Here is a 25540-nt window from a genome sequence, read left to right on the forward strand (position 1 = left end):
GAACTCCTTCTTGGAGTGCTGATGAGTACAATTTCTCTGCACCTACTAGATGTTGCACTGTAGTGAATTCATCCTAGAAGTGGACATGGTCCTTGGGACCCAAACTTAACTTGGGGGCCTCCATTCAGGTTCATGACACTTGACCTACATCCCAGGACAGTCAATCTGAGCCTTTGTCATGAAGGGATTTGCTGTCTGGGGCACATTCTTATTTGGCAAATTCTTACTGCCCTGGAAGATCACATGTGAGTGAGTCATTCACTCTTTTTTTTTTTGGTACATGGTTTCATTTTACATCCCACAAGGATGACAAATTTAGACTTTTGGTCTGGGATTTGTAGAGGGTGTGATGGGGTCCCACCCAAGCACTAAAAGGCTTGCAAAACTGCCTATGAAATAGAAAAATAAAAACAACTCTTCTTCTTTTCTTGGAACTTAGATCCTTCTAAATCAAGTTTTGTTACAGTAATGGGATTTCGGTCAGAGGTTATAAATACATTCAAGCCTTTATTCAAAGCATACTATATAAGCTAAATAAATGTAAATTTGGAAACCTGTGTTAAATAAAATTGTGTAGACTGAGCCCCTACTGGATCCCAACAGACCAGACCGAAGTGGACTCACACATGCTAAATGCATGCAGTCAAACTGAAACTTTAAAAACCAGGAAAATCCCCAAACATGCCAGTTTTTCAAAAACAAAACAGGAGATTCCCAGCAAACAGTCAAGAAAAAAGCCCATTCAACTTGAGCCTGCACAATAAGAATTTATCTCTGCTTTAATTCTTAAAGGAAAGTAATGTGAAGTAACTGATTTGCATTTTCTGTGTGCGCTATGTTATTTCCTTGTGCCTGCTCAAGCTATCTTACAAACACAGTTTGGTTTTCGCCAGTGGAGCTGCCTCTTCTTTGTAGATGGGATGCTGCCTGGTTCATGAATCATTAATAAAAGCCAATTCAATATTTCCACTAAATTTATTGAGATTTTTTTCTTAACATTTGCTTACCAAGCCACCTAAGATAAGGATCTGATCCAACCCTGCACCTGATAACTGGACAATCCTTTGTTCAAAATTTGTTTACCACTATAAACAATTTCACCCCACAAACTAAAAAACACACATTTTACATGTAATTTGAAACAGATATTTTACATGTAATTTAACATATCCTGACTCAGTCTCCAATCTTCCCATTCCCACATTATGCCAGCCAGTCTATTAAAGTTTTTACTTAATTCCAATGATACCTTTGTCTAAACAGCAAGAATACTCAAGAAACATTTACTGACTTCTCCCTACATAATTATCACTAATCTACCCAATAACCTTTGAAGTCCCTCATTATTATCTGACTTTACAAGTTAAAAAGCAAGTTAAAAAGTGACTTGCCTGAGGTCACACTGTTGGGATACAGACAGACTGGGATACAGTAGTTTGTCTTATTTCAAAGCCAGCTGGATGATATAATAATAAAAACTGGCTGTGGTACATTCTATATTGTATTAATGGATTTTCTTTTGGTACTGGGTATTGAACCTAGAGCCTTCTCACTGTCCTATACCTCTAGCCCTGTTTATATTTTTTATTTTTCCAAGTCACTAAGTTGCCCAGGCTAGGCACAAAGTTGTTATCCTCCAGCCTCAACCTCCCAGAGAGTTAAGACTACATATTTGCACTGTGATGCCTGGCTTGTACTGTATTATTTATCAAAATAAAAAAGTGAATGAAAGGGCCGGGGATTTAGCTTAGTGGATTCACCGCCTGCTGTGCAAGCGCAAGGACCCGAGTTCAATCTCTGGTACCTAAAAAAAAAAAAAAAAAAAAGGTGAATGAAGCTAAATGATTGCTGGGAAAACTGGTTGAGTGCTGCATGCTTATTTCAATCCTTGTCTTGTTAAATGTCTCAGTTTCCTCAGGTGACAGCTTTAAATAAGACATAAATATATCATATTATAACAAACTTTATAAATGTGTAGTGAACCTTTCTTATTTCTCTGAGTACCGTAGTCAACTTCTATCATACAGCACTTCTGATTTTAAGTCTTTTTTGTTGTTGTTATCTGAGTGGTTCCTAGTACTACCTGTGGACTAGAGACCTTTGGAATTGGGTTGGCTGGATTTTTTGGTGATGGTCATTTCTCTCTCTTTCTGTCTCTCTTTCTCTTTCTCTGTCTCTGTCTCTGTCTCCTTCTCTCTCTTGCTTCTGTTCTGCCTTTAATTGGAGACAAATTGGATTCTCTTCCTGTAAAGCCAGTGACCATGGAAACAAGAAGTTGATGTACTGACAACACTGATTATTGCTCATTATCATGGGACAGATAAAATATAGTTTTGCTGATGTTTCTTGTTCATTCCTTCAATCATTCAACTAATATTATCTGAACATCTGCTCCGTACCCAGTACTGTTCTAGGTGCTAAACAGTACACTTTAATATCCTCCACTATACCCTTCATAAGAGAGCACCATCCCCTATGCCTTGTGTACTCCAGAATATTCTATCATTAAAACAAACATCCCTGAGGCTTTTGGTAAAGGCTTGCTCTTCTTCTAACCTTTCTTGGTGGTTACCTTCCAGCGCTGTTCATGGTCCCTCTGCTCACGCTCACGGGCTCACTCCTCCATAGAAGCTTTGTCACTGATAAGTAGACCTGGGCATCAGGGAAGCTGCATTTACATTCCCTGTTCTGTCCTCTGGAGCAAGAGGGACTTTATTTTTAAGTAAATATTGGCCATTGAGTTGTATTGAATATAGGGCATTTTGTCAATACTATATCACTTTGTCTAGTGAACCTGGTGTGATAGCCTAAATTTCACGCTCTTTTTTTTTTTTTTTGGTACCAGGGATCAAACTCGGGTCCTTGCGCTTGCGCAGCAGGCAGCAAAACCACTGAGCTAAATCCCTGGCCCCGATAACTTAAATTTTAGAGAAGTCAAGCATGGGGCCCCAGTCACTTACACAAGGAGATGATATGAAAAGATGTTTTCACAGATCTGACTCCAGAGACCTTTATGTCACTCCATGCCAAGTACATATGTGTACATACATACACAATTAAGATAAAGGCAGATGGGCCGGGGATTTAGCTCAGTGGTTCTGTCACCTGCCTCGCAAGCGTAAGGACCCGAGTTCGACCCCTGGTACCAAAAAAAAGGATAAAGGCAGATGATAATTCTAGAGGCTTTTAGAATAATAACGGAGTAAAAATTTTATGTCATCATGTTTCCTGCTGAGCTAAATGCTTTCTTGTTCTTCACAGTTTAAAAAACAAAACAACTACAAAAATATTTCTTTCCCAGATTAATCTGATAAAACAGGACGGACCACATATCCAGTCAAAAATCAAAGCAGGTAGGCCAGGGATTTAGCTCAGTGGTTCCATCTGCCTCGCAAGCACAAAGTCTTGAGTTCCATCCCCGGTACCAAAAAAAAAAAAAAAAAAAATCAAAGCAGGTAGCCATGTAAAACCAGCAGCATGTTTCTAACTCCCGAGTGCTCCTGCCCAAGTTCAGCCATACAGCCTTTCCGGTGGAAGAGTGTGACAAAGCTCTGAGAAAATGCCCCTGTGAGCAAACACATGGTCAGAGTAGTGCCATTTCCAGCCTAGTGGGAATAAGGGCTGAGAGGGCATGCATGTTCTGTGCCCTCCTTTAGAACAGAAAAGGCATCATGTCAGTGCAAGTGGAGAAACCCTATGCTTCGTCTACATCCAGTGAGAGGTTAGACATCATGAGCCCATTTGGGCCAGCAATATTAACACTGTCCAGTATATTCCAGGAGGAGGAGAGAAGAAGTCCAGAAATAGCTCTTCTAGGTCTTGCTATGAACTGAAAACATGGCTTTCATTCACAGCGTAAGATGAGATTGGCACAGCTATGATATTCCATAGATGGCAGATGTTTATGCTGTTAGAGGCACTGACCCTCTGACTCAACACTCAACTCTTTTGATCACATAGAGTTGATTTTCCCATATTTCAGATCAAATCATCAAGCAAACCACAGCTGAAAGAGCAATTCCAAGCCTGAGATGTAAGTACACAAAGAAAGCAAGAATAGAAACGGGGTGTGTTTTCCCCAGAAAAAGTACATTTCTTCCAGAGTTAGATTGTCAGGGTAGAAAAGAATTTAGAGAGTGCCCAGCTCACTGCTTCATTTTGTAGATTGGAAACAACCCTGTCTAGAGGTAAGTGATAAGTCCACCTTCTGGGTAATGCATGTGGTAATAATGTGTTTGGTTTTCCTGACTGACTCAAAGACTGGAAAGCGCTGGCATCGTGGGCAGCGTAGGTGCCACATCATCCTTCTGATGGCAAACAGCACAGGAAGGTCCAGGTCTAAGGATGGTGCAACTTTCCAGCTTAGTTGATAATTTCACATAACTGTCATTCTTTTTTTTTTTTTTGGGTACCGGGGATCAAACTTGGGACCTTGTTCTTTCAAGGCAGGCAGAGGAACTACTGAGCTAAATCCTCAGCCCATAACTGCCATTCAGATAAATGGAAACTTCTCTAGTGACCAAACCATCTTCCCTCCATAACAAAGTAGCTGGAGCACTGGAGTAGAAACATTTGGATTTATAATTCTACACATATATCCTAGCTATGTGATTTGGGCCAGGGTACAGTCTCTCATGCCTTGCTTTCCTCCTTGGTTACATGGAATTAATAATAATAGTTTCAACCTGGGCATGGTGGTGCATACCTGTAGTCCCAGCACTCTGAGAGGCTGAGGCAGGAGGATCACAGGCTCAAGACCAGCCTAGGCAAATTTGTAAGACCTTGTCTCAAAATAAAGTGTAAAAAGTGATGGGGCTGTAGCTCAGAGCTCCCTGGGTTCAAGCCTCAGTACCACAATAAAAAAAACCCAAACAAACAAACCTACAACCTCTAACCACTTAAGATTAGTGCGTTTTATGGCATGCATAATGCCTCAATAAAATAATATACATATGTACAACCTTCTAGGTTGACAATTTCCACTCACCAGAAGCATACTTTTACCTTTCATTTAAACACACACTAAGGCAAAATCCAATTCAGTAGAATTCAAAAATCCATATGGCTTTTCCATAGCTTCATAGGTGAAATCATGTCTTCTCAGATTTAACAATTATTTTAAGAGAAAATCTGTCAAGCATACTTAGGCTCTGCCATAGGGTTATGTCATGTTTTCTAATAGATTCTCAGAAATAGTTTACAGTCAAACCTTCAAGGGAACATAGAAGGTTACTTAACTCCTTCTTCCTCCTTCAGAAACACCCTAAGTAAACTACTTCAGACAAATGAGAACTTCAGACAGGAACCCCAACTGGCTGATCATACAGTACTGACATAGTACTGATCACAGTACTGACAAACTACAGGTCACTATATCCCAACACTCAAATTCCAAGGTTGGTCAGTACTCTTGGTACCTTCTCTTCCTTTAGTATCATAAATCTTAGGGATAAAACAAGTGTACCTCATCAGAGCAAAGTAAGAACCCTGAGACTAGCATATGGTCTTTCTCTTAGAATCTTTCCTACATAAATTAAAATCTTCTCCATCTTCGTTTACAAAATCCTGGTGATACAGGAAGGGAACAGAATAGACTAGATCTGAACAAGAGACTGAAGTACAGGATGTGTGAAGAAAAAAGAAATCTGTATACTGTTGGGAATGTAAATTAGCACAGCTATTATGGAAAACTGTATGGAGGTTCCTCAACAAACTAAAAATAGGGCTAGAGGTATAGACCAGTAATAGTGTGCTTAGCAACCATAAGGATATGGATTTAATGCCCAGAACCACTACCAAAAACAAACAAAAAAACCCCAAAACTAAACCAGAAGTAGAATTACCACATGATCTAATAGTCTCACTTGCCAGTATTTACCTAGAAGATTTGAAATTAGTATCCTAAAGAGATGTCTGCACCCTCATGTTCATTACAGCACTATTCACAATAGCTAAGTTAAGGAATCAACCCAAGTGTTCATATGTGCCATATGTATGCAGCACAGTCCTTTCTGGCTCTGAAGGCACACCACCACCACTTCTGATTTCCCATGAAGGAAGAAAATGCTCTTTCCAGATGAACAGGAAGAACAGCTTAAGTTTTCCTCTACAGGTTTACACAGGGAGTGAGTGGAGAGTAACTACTACTCTCTCCAATGTCTCACTTTAGCCTGAGGCCTCCACACTCAACAAGTGATCCAATTCCAACTCTGTGGGCCACCCCCACCTCCCATCAGCCTCACTGGGCCAGGGCTGGGTTCTGTTCGCAAATCTTTCCAGAATTCAAGCTGACTTTGGCAGAAGAACACAAAGACAGCTGTTAGAATTCTTCCACAGTGGATTTCTGATTCATATAAGGAACTTACTATTTCGGATGAAGCCTCTACCAAGTTCTTGTTGAAATCCTCATGAAGAGGGCCAGGGATATAGCTCAGCGATAGAGCACTTGAGTAACAGGAGGCTCTGATCCAATTTTCCAGTACTCCAAAAACAAAACAAAAAAGCAAAAACAACTCCCCCCCATATCCTCACAAAAACATGGGGAAGAAAAGGAAGACTCTCATGACCAAACTGGAAAGACTGACATGAAATAATGTCTGAAGCCAGAGGAGCTGATACTAATTTAAGGAAGATGTTGCTGGATGGAGAGAGAAAGAGAGAGAGATAGAGAGAGAGAGATCTTTATCAGCTCTGTTCGTGGGGATCTACCCAAAAAACTTCACCCCACCCACCCTACTCACTCAGTGGTAAGCAAATAGGTATGACATGGGCCAATTACTGGCCCAATTCACTCTCAAACCTGCCAAGAGATGTTGGGAGGAAACCATGATGGCAGAAGAGATTCAGGGAGATGAGTTCAGTGAAAAGAACACTGTCAGAAATGCATGCTGGGAGGTACATTTTATATACTGTAAACATACAATTAAGTTTTGTATTTTTCTATTACAACTTGATTGCATCTGTAGGTATATGTTTTACTCTAACCATATACATGTACAGTGTACCTGTCGGACGTGTAGCATCTTTTATAGTATCACATGCAGCTACTAATCTAATTGGCACCAGCAGCTTTATGCACTCTGAGCATTTTTCTAGGCACTGATGCAATATTTAGATGTGTTCATTTGTCTATGATTTATAGACAGCTCAGGTTACAATGATAACTACTGAATTGTTATTTGCAACTCAATTTGCTTGTTATTTTGATTATGATATACTATAATTAAATTATTTTCTAGTTTAAATAAAGGACATCTTAAAGTTTAAAACAGAGGATTGTTGTGATGTAGAAATGAGCGGACTGGCAAAAGCATTACAAGCATAATAACAAAGAGACTGAACTGACACAAAGGTGTAAGTTCACTTAACAAGGACAGACAGTTTTAAAAGTAATAAGCTTTTCACTTCAATTTTTTTAAAAAGCAGCATTTTTTTCAAGGTGGATGCAAATATTAAAGGAAATTTACTTTTTGATGTTTTATTACCAGAACATTTTAAAGTATGTTTGAATAACTTGGGCATGTGAATTTATGTAGAAACCAAATATGACAGGCCAGGGATTAACTCAGCAGCGCAGCATCTGCCTGGCAAGTGCAAGGTCCCGAGTTAGATTCGCGGTACTCCCCCCACCTAAAATATGAACTCTAAATACAGATAGTCTTTCTGATAAAAATTTAGTATTCAAATTCAGATGTGCTGCCAGTGTAAAAGATAAACCAGATTAAGACAGTATAAAAGACTGCAAAATATCTCCTTAATAAGTTTTACATTGATTATGTGTAAAAGTTAATACTACTTTGGATATATCAATTAATTTTCTTTCTTTCTCCCTTTCTTTCTCTCTTCCTTCCTGCCAACCTTCCTTCCTTCCTTTCTTCTTTCCTTTCATCCTTCCTTCCTTTCCTTTTTGGTGCTGGAAATTGAGCCCAGGGCCTTGCACATCCTAAGTACATACTCTACAACTGAGCTACACCCCTACCTCAATCTACATTATTAAAGATAATTTTTCCTGTCTCTTTTTACTTTTTTTACTGTTACTATTGGAAATTCAAACTTAAATTTATGATTCATTTATATGCCACTGCACAACCTTGTTCAAGACATAGCTTACTTATTAAATAACTATGATAATGAATGATGATCTGACATGCATCATGGCCAGATCCTGTTCTAAACACTTATATGAACACTTACATGCATGGTTATTATCTTTTTAAATCTCGCCCCCAAAAAACCTTATTTATCTTCCTAGTGCCTTCTTTCCCCATTTGCTAAAAAAAGGAATGGAAGAAAACCCAACACTGGTTACAACAAGGCAAAAGGAGCAAAACCTCAGAATATTTAAAGGAAGAACCTATTCTGAAAATTAATGCACTCAGTTATGCAAAAGAAACATTTAGCAGGGCCAGGGATTTAGCTCAGTGGCGCTGCGTCTGCCTAGAAAGCACAAGGTCCTGAGTTCAATCTCCAGTACTGCAAAAAAGAAAGAAATGAGAGAGAGAGAGAGAGAGAGAGAGAGAGAGAGAGAGAGAGAGAGAGAGAGAGAGAGAGAAGAAAGAAAGAAAGAAAGAAAGAAAGAAAGAAAGAAAGAAAGAAAGAAAGAAAGAAAGAAAGAAAGAAAAGGCAGACTTAGGACATTGTTGGGCACCCTTGATATTTGATGGAATAATATCACATTTCTTTCTTTTCTTTTGTTACTCAGTTATCCACTTAAGCATTTATTGAGCACTCGAGTACGGCATACTAAGGAAACAACACAAATCTGTCTATGGGAGGGGTGGGGGGCACATCCTGCAGGGAATGACTTTTAAAGGATGAGTACTGTAACTACTAGCTGGGCACAGGAGGAAAGTATTTCACTCCAACTACAGCAAATAGCTGAACCAATTATATACTTACGTGTGTTAGGTGGTGGTGGAAGGGAAGTATGGAGACACCAGTCACACTAAGTAGCTTTAATTTACCCTAGGCAACAGGGTACCTTTAGGAAATTTTGACATAGGGTGAAGCAGTGGTAAAAACAGTGCACTTTTATTTAATTACAGACATTCTGACACAAGTAAAGAATGTGCTATATGGCCTTTGGTGGAAAGTTATAAAGGCCTGAAGGAGAACTGTAACAGGAATGAAATTGAAGGGACAGATCTGAGAAATATTTGAAGGAGAGACTGAAAGAACTCTGCCACAGTTCTGTTAGTGAAGGTAAAGAGAGACAAGCGTGGAAGACATCTTTTGGTTGGGCAGTACTGTGTACTGACATCCCTTTCGTTCATTCTTAGATATGCTGAGTTATTGGTGGCTTGAGGACACCGCCGTGGAGCTCCGGCAGGGTTCCAGAGCTGAGAAGAGGGCTGGGGCGTAGATCCGAGGTACAGAACTTGCCTAGCATGCTTGAGGGCCTGGGTTCAATACCCAATATAGGGGAGGGGCTCAATGAATTTAGGCAATAGATCTAAACAGACATTTTTCAAAAGAAGATATATGAATAGTCAACAAGTACTTGAAAGAGTGCTCATCATCACTAATCATCAGGAAAACGTAACTCCAAACCACAATGAGAAATTACCTCACCCCAGTAAGAACAGTTATTATAAAAAGACTAAAATACGTGCTGGCAAGGATGTTGCAAATGGGGACCACTGCACACTCTTGGTAGGAATGTAAATTACTATAGCTATTATGGAAAACAATAGGAAGTTTCCTCAAAAATTAAAAATAGAACTATTTTTAATAGTTCTGACCCAGAAATCCCATTACTGGGATTGACTGAGACATCCCATTACTGCATGTATAGTCAAAGGAAATGAAGTCAGTCTGTCAAAGAAGTATCTTCACTCCCATGTTCATCACTATTTACAACAGCCAAAAATAGAAAACAACCTAAGTGTCCATCAGCTGATGAATGAATAAAGAAAATGTAGCACATATATACCACGGAATATTATTCAGCCATATAAAGAATGGGATCCTAACAATAATGGTAACATGGATGGAACTGGAGATCATTATGTTAAGTGAAATAAACTAGCTAGATACAGAAAGAAAAATACCGCATGCTCTCACTCATATATACAAACTGGAAAAGCTAATTTCATAGAAATTTAAAGTAGCATGGTGGTTACTGGGAGCTAGGGAGAGTAAGGTGGGGAGAACTGACAGGGAAAAGTTGATCAGTGGGCACAGTTAGGAGCAAGACGTTCTGCTGTACTACTGCGCAATCGGGAAACTAGAGAGCAAAAATGTACTATACATTTCAAATACTAGAAGAAAGGATTTTGAAAGCTTTGCCATCAAAAAACGATAAATGTTTAAGAAGATAAATAATGTTTAGGGATTTAGCTCAGTGGTTCCGTGACCTACCTAGAAAGCAAAAGGTCCCGAGTTCAATCCCCGGTACCAAAAAAAATTAATAATGTTTAACATGATTTAAATGTATGCATGATTTTAATGTATGCATGTATTGAAACAATACAGGATACCCTATTAATATGTACAGTTTTTATGTTCCAGTTAAAATAAATTTTTTAAAAATTAAAAGACGCCCCATAAATAAAGCTGAGACAAAAGATCTAAAGCACAAATAAAGATCTAGAAGACAAGCACAGGTAGTTGAAGTCTCAGAGTAGATGAGTTCACAAAGGAAATAAAAAATACACCCAGGACCAGGGATTTAGCTCAGTGGTTCCGGTGCCTGCCTTGCAAGCGCCAGGTCCCGAGTTCGACCCCCAGTACAAAAAAAAAAAAAAAATCCAAAGTTTCTAAATTTTTGTTGGCTTTAGGAAGTCTTCTGGATAGAGTATAAGTGCCAACTTACTTACTATTCTACCTCCAGTGACTAGCAAAGTGTCTGATGTACATATTTATTTTAAACAATTCATAATTATTTGTATGAACATGCCTATTTCCTTAAGTTTCAGAACAAAATAACATTATAAACAGGAAATTAAAAAACAACCAGCATAATAATATCAATAAACTGTTTAAAATTAAAGATTCTGGCACAAATATTCTGTACTCACCACATCAAGACCAAGCTTAATTTTCTATGATCATCTTTTTCTTCCCTCTTTAATCAAGTGACAAGAAATTTTAAATTTTAAAACATATGTATATTTAAAAGGGCTTACCAAATCATGTCTAAATATCATCCTTTTTACTACTGTTTGATATCAGCTAGATTTTTTTTGTTTTTTAATAAAAATAGCATCCACCACAGTGATATATGTGTGCCCATGTTCATAGCTGCACAGTTTGATAGCTAAAACTTGGAAACAGCCCAAATGCCCATCAACTGGAGACTGGATAAAGAAAATGTGTTTTTTTTAATAAAATGGAGTACTACTCAGCCATAAAAAATGAGAAATTACAGACATTTATAGCTAAGTGGATGCACATTGAGGCAATACTCTAAAGTGAAATAAATAGGACACACATGTGTAAATACCAAATAGTTTCTCTGGTGTGAGAAACTGAAAGTGTAAATAAGGACTAAATGGAGGTAATGTGAAATAGGAAGAAAAGGGCCAAAGGGGAAGGAAGTGGGAGGGCTAGGGCAAAGGACAGAAGGGAATGGGATTAATATGAGAAAATGGAAAAATAGGAACAAAATCTTTGTAAATAGGGAGGAATGGAGGGGTGGAAGGGAAGGCTGGGCAAGGGTGAAAAAGAAGAACCAAGAGAGACTATGTAAAGGTGCAAAGTTCCAATGATGAATGTCATTATATTGTATACCTAAAATGTACCAATGATTAGAATGAATAATCGATAATGCAAAATAGGAAGAAAAGGTCCAAAGGGGTAGGGGTAGTGGGAGGGGCAGGGGAAAGGAAAAAAGGGAAAGGAAAAATGATGAGAAATGGAAAAAATGGAAATAAAGTCTTTGTAAATAGGGAAGGGTGGAGGGGGTGGAGGGCTAGGAATGGGGAAAAAATAAGAACCAAGATGCATTATGTAAAGGTACAATTCCCAATGAGAAATGTAATTGTGTTGTATACCTACAATGTACCAATAAAAGAATTTAATAAAGTGCAAAAATAAAATAAAAAAATAAATAAATAAATAAGTAAAATGGCATCCTTCTAGCTGGGTGCTGTAGTGCCTGTCTGTAATCCTAGCTATTCAGGACCCCGAAGTAGGAAGATCAAAAGTTCAAGGCCAGTCTGGGTAACTTAGTGAGACCCTGTCTCAAAATTTAAACAAGAAAAGAAAAAAGGGCTGGGAATGTAGCTCAGTGGTAAATCACCTCTAGATTCTACTCCACCAAAAACAAAACAAAGCAAACAACCACCAAAAAAAGATCTTAAAGAAATGAAGACCATTTGCAGAGGTCACAGAAAAAAATTTAAATAACCCTTATTTTAAAATTTTAAAGTTAATGTACATACACTGCAAGAAATGTATTTCCTGGCTTTGTTTCTGTTTCAGCAAGCTCAGGATTTTATGGTAGCAACAAAGTACTGATGGATAGTTAGTACAGTACTGATTTTTAGTACAGAACTGCAATCTGAAAATTATGGACCTCTCCATGCCTACAAATAGAAAAGACTTTCATAGAATTTTAGAGACTGGAAGGCCTTAAGCAATCTATTTTCCCTTTTCTTGTATTTCTTGCCTTTTAAAAATTAAGAGTAAGACCATTGAGTCTTTTTTGTTTCTACTTGTTGTTCTTTGTGAATTATCAGTTTGTGGTCTTTGCTTATTTTTAGTATCTCAGTGCTTTACTAATATATTTGTAGTAATTATGAATATATTGTAAAATTTAACATTTTACACCAAAACTTTATTGTAAGGATTTTTCTAATTTAATATTCTCATTTTAGTTTTGTATAGCCAAAATTTGGGAGAAAATCTGTAAATCACACCAATCTTTTACCCTTGTATTTCTCTCTCCCACTACTTCAGTAGTTTTGGTGGGGAGGGAGTTGTTTTGTCTCTAAGACAGGGTCTTGCCAAGCCACTAAGTTGCCCAGGCCGGGCCAACTTGTGATCCTCAGAAAGTCACCCCGCTTCCTCTCTCTCTCTCTCTCTCTCTCTCTCTCTCTCTCTCTCCTGGTGAAATGCTGGTAATTGTTGAGCTGGAATATGAGCAGTTATATGGGGGTCCATTTTGTTATTCTCTCAGGTACATATTGGATAATGTCTGTAAAAACAACTTTGAAAATGCTTCTCCATTGCTAAAATAATCATTTTATTTTACTTTATTTCCACTAATTTTTCTTCTATCCTTTTTACTTTATGGCTGAGGAAACTTGCCCATGTGGTTAAAGTAACTTCTTACTATATGAGTCATTTTGTTTCCCTCCCACCAACTACATTTAGCCACAACCACTTCTTTTTAAAACACAGCAAAAATGTCCAAAGTCAGGGTTACTTGGAAAGGACTAGAATTCAATTAAAGAAAATTGGGCTGGTATATCCCAAGTGACTGGTGCTTTACTTCCACAAACTGGTTGTGTGTGTGTGTGTGTTTGTGTTTGGCTGTACTAGGAATTAAACTAAGCCTGAGATACATCCCCAGCCTTTTTTTTTATATTTTAAATTTTGAGACAGGGTCTAAGTTGCCCAGGCTGGGCTCAAACTTGTGACTGTATTATGTATTGCCAACATGTACTAAAAAGAAAAAAAATAATAAAAAAGGATGAAAAAAGGAAGATCCTGATTGGCAGCCACTTCTTTGATGTGAATATTTGCAACATGACTGATTTCAAGTAACTAGCATAATGTTCTTGAACTTGGAGTTGGGACTGGATGAGCAATAACATATCATTCTATGATATTTCCACCACCCAGATTTAACAGATAACAGTAAAAGATAGTAAAGAATTAGGAAATCAGTTGTTTTAAATATAACTCTTTAATAACATATATATTTTAATATAATTTATTTAATCATTATTTCATATCATTTAATTTTAAATATTGGCTGTATTTAACAGTCAGCTTGCAAAATCTCTACCAATTCAACTATCAGCTTTACAATGAAACTTCAGCATACCACTAGGAGACAACTAGTAATGAAAACAAGATTTACTTTTTCAATGTGGTGGTAAAATATACACAGGATTTATCATTTTAACTCTCTTAAAGTGTACAATTCAGTGACATTTAGTACATTCACATTGTCCTGCACCACTTCTGTCCATTCCTAGAATCTTTCCATCACTCCAAACAGAAACTCTGTCCCCACTGAATACTAATTCCCTATTTCCTCCTCACCCCAGTCCTTGGTAACCTCTACTCTGTGTGTCAATGAATTTGACAGTGCTAGGTACCTCACATAAGTTGAATTCATAATATTTGTCCTTTTATGTGTGGATTATTTATTTCATTCAGTATAGTATTGTCAAGGTTCGTCCATGTTGTAGCATATGTTGGAATTTCATTCACATTTAAAGTGAAAGCAAGATTTTTAGATTAGCATTTCAGGTCACAGCTAGTGTCCAGACAACCATCCCAACCTGGAGGAAGTGTACATGGGTCTCATTCTACCTTTTCACCTTCAAAGAACAAACCCAGCTCATAGTTACCGAAGTACAGGAGGCCAGGTGAATCTCGACCAGACACTGGAGCAGGCCAGCTTTAATAAGGCATACAAAAAAACTGAAGAGGGCAGAATGTGCCACATATTTGATTAAGATTCTCTTATACTATCATTTTTATAAACCCAGACCAGTATTTCAACGTGAAAGAAGCTCACCCAACTCAGTGCATTACCTGGGATCTTGTTCAAAGTGTAAATCTTTCCACCTTGCTGGATCCATCTGGGAGTGTGACCCAGCACTTTGGGTTTTAAGAAGTCTTCCAAATGATTCTGTGCATTCTCAAGTTTGAGAACCTTGGTTTTGTGGTAATGATGCCAGATTCCAACTATTAATATCAAAATATGTCCCCAAACCACCACACGGGCATTTTCGAGGTATGGATTGCCATTCATGATCTTACATGAAGTGTAAGGGCCTGTGGGAGAGGGTTTAGACTAATGAGGGGAGTGCATAAACATGACTCCAGAAAAGTTGTGTTTGCCAAAGAGTATGGAAACAGTAGCTCTCAAAACCAGCCACTGCAAATATGTGTTACTCCTGGCAGGCCTGATGTGGTATTTTACAGTATTTATGAAACTCCAAATTAATTTATTTCCTCACACACTGGAGCTGCCACAGGTTGTAATGGAGGGAGCAGGCAGAGAATCTAGAACAAGAGCTGATCTGCCCTCCAGATTTAACCGAATCTCTGAGAGCTGGCTTATTCTGGTATAAAACTGGGATGTTTGAAACTATGGCCAAGGATTTCTTTCAGAATTAGCAATAATGTCAACTTCTACTACCCTCTCCTCCCTCCTTAGAGAACCTTTTTTCTTTCTTTTTTTTTGGTACCGGGGATCGAACTTGGGACCTTGAGCTTTCGAGGCAGACACTGGAACCACTGAGCTAAATCCCCGGCCCTAAGAACCTTTTTTCTATTTAGGGATGGGTCTTGGTAAACCAGGATGGTGGGGCTAGTCCCAGGAGGAAATAATGATTGGTCCAAGGCAGCTCCATTCCAACTGCCATGAATGATTCAAGAGTAGCCATGTGACCCAATTCTGGCCCATGAAAAATAAGCTCAAACCTAACAAGTGTTTTTTGTGAAAGAAATCTCCCCAGTCTAAAAAGGCAAAGTTAACTGCAAGTTCCCTCTTTCCTCTGGCCTTGAGTATTATAAGACAAAATATCTAGAGTCATGGATTCTAATTAATATCAAGTGCCTAGCATGGCATCTGGGGGAAAGTTCTCACACTCAAAGTGCACAAAAAACACCTGGGGAGCATTTAGAAATACATATTTTGGGGGAGACCCTGAACTCTAGAACTTCAGTCAGTAAATCTTGAGCGAGACCCATAGATCTTACTTAATTAAGTTTAAATAAGCACCCTAATTATTCTCTTCACACCACAGTCTAGGCCCTGATTCTTACTCAGGTGGCCTTCGCAGAACTGCAACTTGCTGTGATGCAGGCACTCATGGTTATTCCTTAAATATTTATTTTATCCCTATCATGTACTCTCATGTATACTGCAGGAGAAATAAAGACGGAGGAGATGTGATCTGGCTGTCAAGGAGCATGTAACCCAGTAAGAGAAACAGCAGGTGTATAACTAATCTAATAGAACGCAGCAGGTGGGAGCCATTGTCAAAGTTGCTGGGTGGCAGAAGACAAGAGGAAGTCCCCTGAGAGATTCAAAGAGTTCTCACATGACTTAGACTTTTAACAATAATGGAATTTCAGTAAGGAAAGAGTTTACTAGGCAGAAAGGACCATAACATGAAGCTTCAACTGTAAATATAAACAGTAAGATTTACTGGCAAAAAGAATATTTAGTTTGGAGTTGGGCTGGAGCTTCAGGACACTATAAAGAGGGCAGTGGAACAAAGACTGCAAAAGCAGTTTTCAAAATTGCATCATTCTGTGTCAGGTCAGAGGCTGGACTAAATTTTCCAAGCCACGGGAAATCATGCATTCACTGAGCAAGCACCCATCATGTGCTCAGCACATGCTAGGCCAAAGGATAGAAGCTGTAGGTTCATCATCACTGCTGTAAGACCTGTTTCCCACACTGATCTGCCCCATCTCCCCAAGGCCTACAGAAGGACTTGGGTTTCTGAGGGGCCTCCAGCTACACCCTTTGAGACCATTCGGCTCTGAGCAATACGTTGCAACTCCAGTGTGCCATGGACTTGCCCTCCCAACCCCAGGTCTGTGCATAAGCCTTCCTTCTCCTAACCCATGCTCAACCTAAAGGCTCCGATCTAGGAAGCCTTCTATGATCACCCATGATCATAGGTACACCTCCTCTGTCATTCCACAGGAGTCATTTTTCATACAGTCCTGTTTTCTGTTTGTTTGTTTGTTTTGTGTTTTGTTTTGTTTTGGCAGGGTCTTGCATGCTGCCTGGGCTAGTCTCAAATTCCTGGACTCGAGGGATCCTCTGTATTCTGCCTCATGCCACCATGCCTGGCTTGTCTTACAATTTTTTTTTTTTTAAAGAAAGGCAATGGTCTTAAGATTTTAAATTGTTGATTCACTTCTCTCCCTTGTATGGGGTCTATGTGTTTCACTCTTGAATTTCTAGTGCCTGTCACATAATAAATGAACCTTTGTCCCTGTAGCAGGAGCCATTTACCTCCTGCCTACGTCCTGATGACCTGTCCCTAAGGTGCTGAGCCCCTGAGCCTGCCTTTAGATACAGGCACAACTCCTGATCCCACAGGATGGGCCACCACAATCAAGGTTACCTTGGTTCAGTCTCTTGTTCTCCACCTACCCATATGGGTAAGAAGTTAATAAAGTATTATGCCAGATGTTTGGCACCAGATTTGGCTCATGGGAAACAGCTGGTGAACATTAGCTACACCTGGGACACAGACAGCCATAGAACTTTTAGACTAAGGTAGTCTAGCTGAAGAGGGGAACCAGGCTCTGAAGCTAAGGCCAGGCCCTTTGGCACCCGTGATCTGATATCACTGTAAGGACTTTCTCTTTCCTGGAAAGTTTATCCAGTCTACAGGCCCTGGTGTAGCCCATCTACCTCCTCTCTCTGCTTCTGCAGCTAAAGACATACTGGAACCCATCAGACTGCTTAAAAACTTTCCCCACCATCCAACTCAAAGCACCTTACATCCTTTTGGAATCAGCTAAAGTATCACAAAATGAATCAATAACCTGATGAAAACATAGGGAAAAATGAGCAGTGGCTACTCCATCTTATTGGAAACCGAAATATAACTGCCCATTAGTTCTTTGTATACAAGTTAGGAAGTGTTTGATCATCATACTTTTGATGTTGGAAAACTTGATAATTGTAGATCCATCATTTCAATCTCTCCCTCTTCATAAGCAATGTAATTTGGAAGCTGATAACCGTAATTCTGTTTTAAAAAAATTAATAGATAATACATAAATGATAAAAATTCAAATAGTACAAAAAGGTATGTAGTGATGTCTGTGAGACTTTCACACACATCACTTCTGACATAATCCACACCACTGTCATAATTTTCCTTCTCTTTCCAGAAGTATTTAATGCATTATCAAGCATATAAGAACATAAACAACTTCCATCATCCTATGTACAGAAATAGTAGCATACCATACAAAGGTCCACTCTACTTTTTTTTAAAAAGAAGAATAAAAGTGTACTTCAGTATTCTATATTGGTCTTTATCGACATACATCCCCTTTTTTTTTTTTTTGGTACTGGGGATTGAATTCACGACCTTGTGCTTGTGAGGCAGGTGCCGTAACACCGAGCTAAATCCCTGGCCCAACACGCATCCCTTTTTTTTTTTTGGTACCGGGGATCGAACTTGGGTCCTTGCGCTTGCGCTGCAGGCAGCAAAACCACTAAGCTAAATCCCCAGCCCCATGGATCCCTTTTTAACAGCATATATTATTGCACTGTATAGCATTTCTATAATTTACCTGTCCTTTACTGATATTTAGATTATTTCTAATCTTCTGCTACTAAAACAAGGCTGTCACATATGTATCTTTGTACATGTCTCTACACACATCCAAATATATCTTTAGGATAAACTAGAATTGAAATTGCTGGAACAAAGGTAAATGCATTTTGTCTTTAACAAACACTTCCAAATATCAGGACAACTCAACATATTTAGATATTTTCTAGCTACCCGTCATTGGATTTAAAAGGTGTTTGCAAACTTCTTGCAACTGTATGAAAAATGTTAACTATGTGTTTATTTTTTTCAAGAGGAAATCCATCACTTCAGTCATATTCTTATAGAGGTCCGTATCACTAAGAACGTAAACTGTTGAGTCAATGGGTCCTGTACAATACCAAAAAGAAGCAATAGCAGAAGTCAACACTAAGTTGAATCCAGAAAAATGCCTTGGATTTTTTCATGCTTTAGGTTTCTCCTAAGAAAAACCATGTGATGTTTAAGCTTGTGTGTCTGATTTATTTCATTTAACATTATGGTCTCAAGGTTCATCCATTTTCCTACAAAGGACTCAAATTTATCCTTCCTTATAGCAGAATAGTACTCCACTGTGTATAAATACCTCATTGTTTTATCCACTTTATTGATGGACACATAGGCTGCTTCTAAGATTTAGGTATTTTGAATTGTGCTGCTCTAAACATGTAAACCACCACTTTTGAAGAATATTTGGGAGGGGGTAAGAGAGAAGATGCTGGGGGCTGATATTTATAAAGAACCTGTATCCTTCTCCAGGGCAGATGGCTCAACTACACACAAATCAGGAGAAATTGTTCCCAGTAACCACAGGGCCCCTGTAGGTTAGCTTCTGGTAATGATTTAATATGACACCTCTCCAAGGGTATCCAGGGGGTTTCAGTGCCTTGACTCAGAGGAATGAATCCACAGAAATAGGGTGGGATGCAGACTGGGGGTGTTCCTGTCCATGACATGTTGCACTGCTCAAGCTACGTGTTGTATCCAGGCCTAAAGGGTAAATGCTGTGGAGGTGGGGACAAAGTATGGAACGTCTTTACATAGTAATCTACAATCTGCCCTTTATCCCTATTGCTGATTTTGGATATAATGTTCACTTTAGTTTTTATGTCGAGCAGTCTAGACCAAGAAGCAGTATGGCAATTCAGTGACCTCAAACCATCTGAACCTTTAAAACATATTCTTCAGAAGTGTAGGTTTACAAGTTTTACATGTAAACCTTACAGCAGCAGAATTCATAATAGCTAAATCTTGGAAGCAGCCTATATGTCTATCAACAAATGAACAGATAAAGAAAAAAGGTATTTATATACATTGGAGTACTGTTCTGCTATATTTGAGTCATTTGTAGGAAAATGGATGCACCTTGAGGCAATAATGTTAAGTGAAATAAATCAGACACACAAGCTTAAACATCACATGGTTTCTCTTATATGAAAAACCCAAAGTACAAATAATTTAAACAGAAAAATAAAAGATAATTGGCAGCAGGGAGATAAGATCTTTTACAAATGGGAAGAGGACCAAGAGATGGAAGGAGGAGAGGAAGGGGAATGGAAGGGGAAATAAAAGGAATTAAGATGTGTTATGCAAATGTACCAGCTCCCCAAGAGAAAAGTAATCATCATGTACTGCAAACAAGGACTAATGGTTTACGTTTCCATAGCAAAATCTCTCAGTCCAATTCAAATATAACCAAATACTACCAAATTGCTTCCCATAAAACCAATAACATGTCTTAGAAATCTTAAATTCCTAAGAGAGTTAATGTATTAATCCATCTCAGTTTTAATTATGTTAAATAACAAACAAAAACTTTTAGTTAGAGCTAAAGGTCTAGAGGTGATAAGTGTATCAGTCTAGAAGTGTAAAGATTGAATTGAGTTTAGAGGGGAAAAAAATCTGTTGTTAAATCACAAAGCAGTTTGGTTGGTATAACAAAGAACTATTACTTCTCCTTTTATTTGCTAAATTGCCCAGGGTGAGCTTGATCTTGTGATCCTCCCACCTCAGCCTCTCAGAGTGCTGGGATTACAGATGTGTGCCCCCACATCTGGCAAACAAAAAACTACTCTTAAGAATGAGAAGATTCTAGTATTTATGCCATTACAAAGAATTTCAGCATTTATATTATCTAGAGTTTGTAGCATAGTGACAGTTTCCTTGATGTCATGTTTTGTTAATGTTATATTCAATTTATCAAGTATGCACATACGTGTATAAATGTTTCTAAAGCATAGTTTCTCAAAAGTGAGGTTCTAGGCCGGGGGTTTAGCTCAGCGGTTCCACCGCCTGCCTCCCAAGCGTAAGGTCCCCAGTTTGATCCCCGGTACCAAAAAAAAAAAAAAGTGAGGTCCTAAAAGCATGAATTAATCATCCTGGCAGCCTGTTAAATGCGCAGATCTCTGGATCCCAACCTAACCTATTTGATGAGGATTCTGGGGAGTGGAGCAAGAATCTGCACATTGTACAAGCTTCCTGGGGGATTCTGATGTACCAAGAAGTCTGGGAACTAAGGCTTCAGAGGTCATCTTAGCTTAATCTTCTGCCTTCACAGCCCCAGCAGAAAAGGGTGAAAGAGGTCTCACAACCCAAAGGCCACCCAGCCTATGGGTTTCAAAAGCCACTTCTTCAAATTCAACCGGAATCCACCATTCAAAAAATTCCTACCTATTACTGCTTAGTGTCACAGTGAGTGAGTTTATTCCCTCGTCGACATGCCACATCCCTCAAGAATTTCGAGTCACTACTGAGTAGGTGTGGCTGTGCATGCTTGTAATTCCAGCTACTTGAGAGGCTGAGGCAGGAGGATTGCAAATTCAAGGGCAGCCTGGACAACTTGCTGACATTGTTTCAAAAAAAAGACTGAGGATGCACTTCAATGGTAGAACACATTTCTGGCTCCATCTGCAGCACTGGCGGGTGGGTGGGGGGAAGGAATTTAGAGCTGCTAATGTATACCCCCACCCCAGACCCACAGCCTTCCCTTTCTGGGTGAAACAGATTCAGTTCTTTGTGTGTGTGTGTGGTAATCTTGATGGGTCCCAGTAAAGAAAGCACTCTACCACTGAGCTACATCCCCAGCCAGCTTCAGTTCTTTCAACTATATTTCATATGACACCTGGACGGGAAGCTGAAGAGGATGGAGTCACAGTAAGGCAAACAGGATAAGAGAACAGGCTTTGGTATCCACATCTGAATTAAGCCTTGGCTCATCAGTTATGTCTGACCTTGAACTTGACCAAGGACCATGACTTGGAGCCTTGGTCTTCTCATCTGTAAACAAGGTTGTTAACCCCATCTCAGGTTGAAGGAAGATTAAATGAGAGAGCCTAGGATGACTGTTACTCAAAGTTGCTCCAGGGAGGACATGGCAGTGCCTATTAAACTGCCTCATGAGCAGCCCTAACTGCACTGAAAACAAGCCCTCCAGGGCTAGGTCTGGGCAAAATCACAGGACAAAGGCCAATCAACACTTTTGAAGTTTCTTGATTTAGATTTTCTGTTTATTTTATAATTTCAAGCACTCCCAGGCACTCTGCCCCCACCCCCACCACCTACCACTCTCCTCCATCGCTCTTACAGAAGAGCAGACTTAGTCCACAAGATCGGAAAAAAGACAAATGAGCAGCTGGACATAAACAAGACTTGCCACAGGACATGAGTCTGGAGTGACCAGGAAGTTCTCCCTCCCAAGTGTTGTGGGATGGTGTGGTTCAGCTTTACTAGGCCTGTTACTCTCTAAACTGCTTTCAGAGAAAAATTAGTCCCAACCAAATGCAAGAATATCTAGGAGGAAACTCAGATGCCCCTGATCCAGTAGTTGTGTGTCTGTGTGTATATGGGTGAGAGTATGCATATACATGCATGTACAGAGTCCACCAAAAAAATGTGTACATCAGGAAAAGAAAAACTTGTATAAATATTTTAATACTAAATTTAGTGAGACATCATGAGATTAATACAAGCTACCTTTGGCCCCTACAATTACAAGAAGTTCTCAAAGTGGTGGCCATTAGCTTCTGGACATTTATGTATGGTCAACTGCTGATGTATATATATATATTTGGGGGTAGCTCTGTATGTTCCCAAATCAGTAGAAATCTGATTTGATCTGGCCTTGGCCACATAGGCCTCTGGGACATCAGCAGCTACTGAGTGGCATGATGTTACCCATTTTCTCATTCCTGTCTCCTTCCTCTCCTACTTGCTCTTCCATCATTCTCTCATCTGGGAATTCACTGGCAACTGAAGAGCTAGGGTTGGCTATCAATAGAGTTGCTGGCAATGTTAAGAGGGAGTGGGGTGTTCTAGAATTGATGCGCAGCGGGAGGAATAACTTGGAAGAGGGCAGCCACAGTTACAGAGAGCTGGAGAGAGCACACGGCTGACTCCAGACCCACAATACTCCCAGTAGCTCCCGGGAGTCTTGCATCCACTTGGGGAACCCTGCAAGTAGGCAGACTGTTGAAAAGCCATTCTCTTTAGCCTCCTAGACTTCAGCTCGCCTAAGCCGAGGAAAAAGTGACACTGTGCTCCCGGCAAACACAAGTCATGGAGCTCATAACAGCAAGATTACAATGTGCCACGCACTGTGCTGAGGCCATTAGATATGTAAGGAGAGACAGGGGTGAGAGATTAGGAAAAACATGTACGTTTCTTAAAAGGAGGAAAGAGAAAAAGTAAAACCTAAGCAGTGTTACACTGAATTAACTGCCGGAAGTATTAAACTCAATCTTTTTAAATTCCAAGACCAGCATATGGTGTTAATAAATAACTGCTCAGGTCTCCACCACTGCGGGTCCTCTGGTCGGTGCCGGGGGTAAGGGCCGTGCTCTTGCCCACCGCAAGCGGGAGCTGAGTCCCGGCCCTGGCCCGCCCCACCCGGGGCCGCCCGCAGCCGGCCGCGAGCACCCCCTTCCGGGCGGGCGCGAGGCTGGGCATCCCGGGCAGTGCTCGCGGGCCTTCCTCGGACCCCCTTTCCCTGGGCGCTGGACCCCTGTCCCAGCACCTTACCTTCCCGCTCAGCGACCAGACCGGGTTGCGCTCTTCCTCTGCGGCCGCGGAGGTCACACGCTGTCGGGGTCCTGTTGCGCGTCTTATCCCGGGCGGATCCGCCCCACTTCGGGGTGGAGACTGAGCTCGAGTTCCTGGTTGTCCTTCTGCCCACGGGACCGGAAAGTCCCTCCCTCGGTGAGCGCACCTGGGTCCGGGCCGGACAGCCCTTGGGAAGCCGGCGTCGACTCGCAGGGCCCGGCACCTCGCACGTGCCTGCACCCCGTGGGGGGCTCGACCTCGTGCCCTGCCTGGATTGTGCAGCCCGCCAGGCACCGCCAGCGCAGTCCTGTCCCTGCAGAGTGGGATCAGAGGACCTTGGCCTCTCGGATGCCGGGCGTCCCCACGCCCTGGAGGGCCCAGAGCCCGGAGACCTTCCCGCTTGCTCACTGCACCGCGCATGTTCCCACCACTAATCAAAGCCGCCTGCCCCCGGAAAGCAAGCTTCCAACCACAGGCTTGCATGGGCCTGTGGCTGAAAAAGTAGAAAGTGAAATCTGAACGGCGCGTTTCATTAACACAGACATTCCAAAATGTTTCCAGCAGTTCTTCACAGCGCTTAGGGAAAACAGTTCCCCTTCCTGGTGCAGCCACCAGGCTGGGGAAACCTTTAGGAAAGTAAATCAGAAGCAGCAGCACCTAATCCTTCTTCACGTGAGAACTACTGTATTAGGGTTTAGTAGTACCTGGCAGGAGCTGCCAGGTAGGTCTCTGCACACTGCTCGCTCCTTGTAATACACTTTTGTATCTTTTTGTCTGCTTTCCCTACTGTACACAAAACTCTTGAAGCCACTGACTAGGTAGGTCTAGGTCACCTTTGTTCCCGAGTCCCAAATTGTTTTATGGCAGGCAACTAAATTAGGTAGAGATATTCTAGGCAGTCAGACAGGCCTGGGACCTCGAGGGAGTCAGTACAGAGGATGAGAACACATTACAACTGTGGCTAGAGGCCCAACTGTTTGTTGAGGGCCAGGCCTTGAGATAAAAGATGGAATGACCAGGCCTACATGCCTCCCCAAGGGATAAGCAATAAATTGAAGATTGTACTTGTACTATAATTGTTATCACCTGTTTCGATGAAGTCAAGATAGACATCAGTCACCCCAGGGGATAACCAGGACCTCCTGATCCATCTCTTCCTCAGTTTTTGTTTTGTTTTGTTTTTAATCTCACAGAGACAAGAAAACAAGAAAGGGAAAATAATAAGAAAAGTTTTAGAACCTGGAAAGCAGAGAGATGGTGATAATTGACTTAGCAGCTTTGAGAAAGTTGACTCCTACGCCAGAAGTAGGGAAAGCCAAGAAGCAACATAACAGTGTAGGATTTTTCAGGATACAAAGGCATGTACTGTAGCAGCTGCTTCTTAAAATGGATGGAAAGGTAGACTGAAGCAGGAGGATTTTCTGTAAGTGTGCAGGAAGCAGCTACTATCCTCCCTCCCCGCCTGCACAGCTGTCACTGCGCCTCAAGTGGAAGATAGGAAGCACATTCTCAGGAAGGGCTAAAGAAGAGAATCTCTGGAATGGGGCAACAGATGTAGTCCCAGTGCTCTGGTTATTGAAAGCTCTCTAAGAAACTATCCCAAAACATGGTGACTTATGACACTGATCATTTTATTGTATCTCATAATTTTATGGATCTGAATTTGAACAGGGCTTGGCTGGGCAATTTTTCTGTTCCACATGGCATCAATAAAGGTCTCTTGGGGGAGTCAACTGACAGTATTCACCCAGTCTGGAGGACTGACTCATATATTGGCCCCAAAGTAGGGATCTTTGGAGTGCTGGTCTCAGCTGACTTGTTCAGAGCACCCACATATCCCCTCTCCACGTGGCAGTCTCAGGATTGTCAGATTTCCTACACAGAAGCTCAGGGTTTCCAGAAAGAATAGTTCAAGAGATCCAGGCAGGAGTTACCAGGCTTATTATCTAAGCTTGGAAGTCACTGGACATGTTTTCTATTGCATTCTATAGGTCATGCAAATCACTAGGCCAGCCCACATTCAATGG

The 25540-nt window shown here is 40.5% G+C and overlaps 1 protein-coding gene across 2 annotated transcripts in view; it reads right to left on the reverse strand.

Moving 5' to 3' along the window:
• Anxa4 (annexin A4) overlaps positions 1-23907 on the reverse strand; it is a 68350-nt gene extending 44443 nt beyond the window's left edge. The window contains exon 1 of one of the 2 annotated variants that reach the window (XM_013074078.3): positions 23493-23907. The gene's annotated coding sequence lies outside the window, so the exon portion shown is untranslated. The remainder of the gene's footprint in view (positions 1-23492) is intronic. The other variant, XM_004849925.4, reaches the window with a different exon arrangement.
• Positions 23908-25540: the final 1633 nt, after the last annotated feature.

Source organism: Heterocephalus glaber, unplaced genomic scaffold (genome assembly GCF_053883595.1).
Source record: "Heterocephalus glaber isolate CG9 unplaced genomic scaffold, H.glaber_assembly_v1.0 deba00001456, whole genome shotgun sequence".
In the NCBI taxonomy this organism is placed as follows: domain Eukaryota; kingdom Metazoa; phylum Chordata; class Mammalia; order Rodentia; family Bathyergidae; genus Heterocephalus; species Heterocephalus glaber.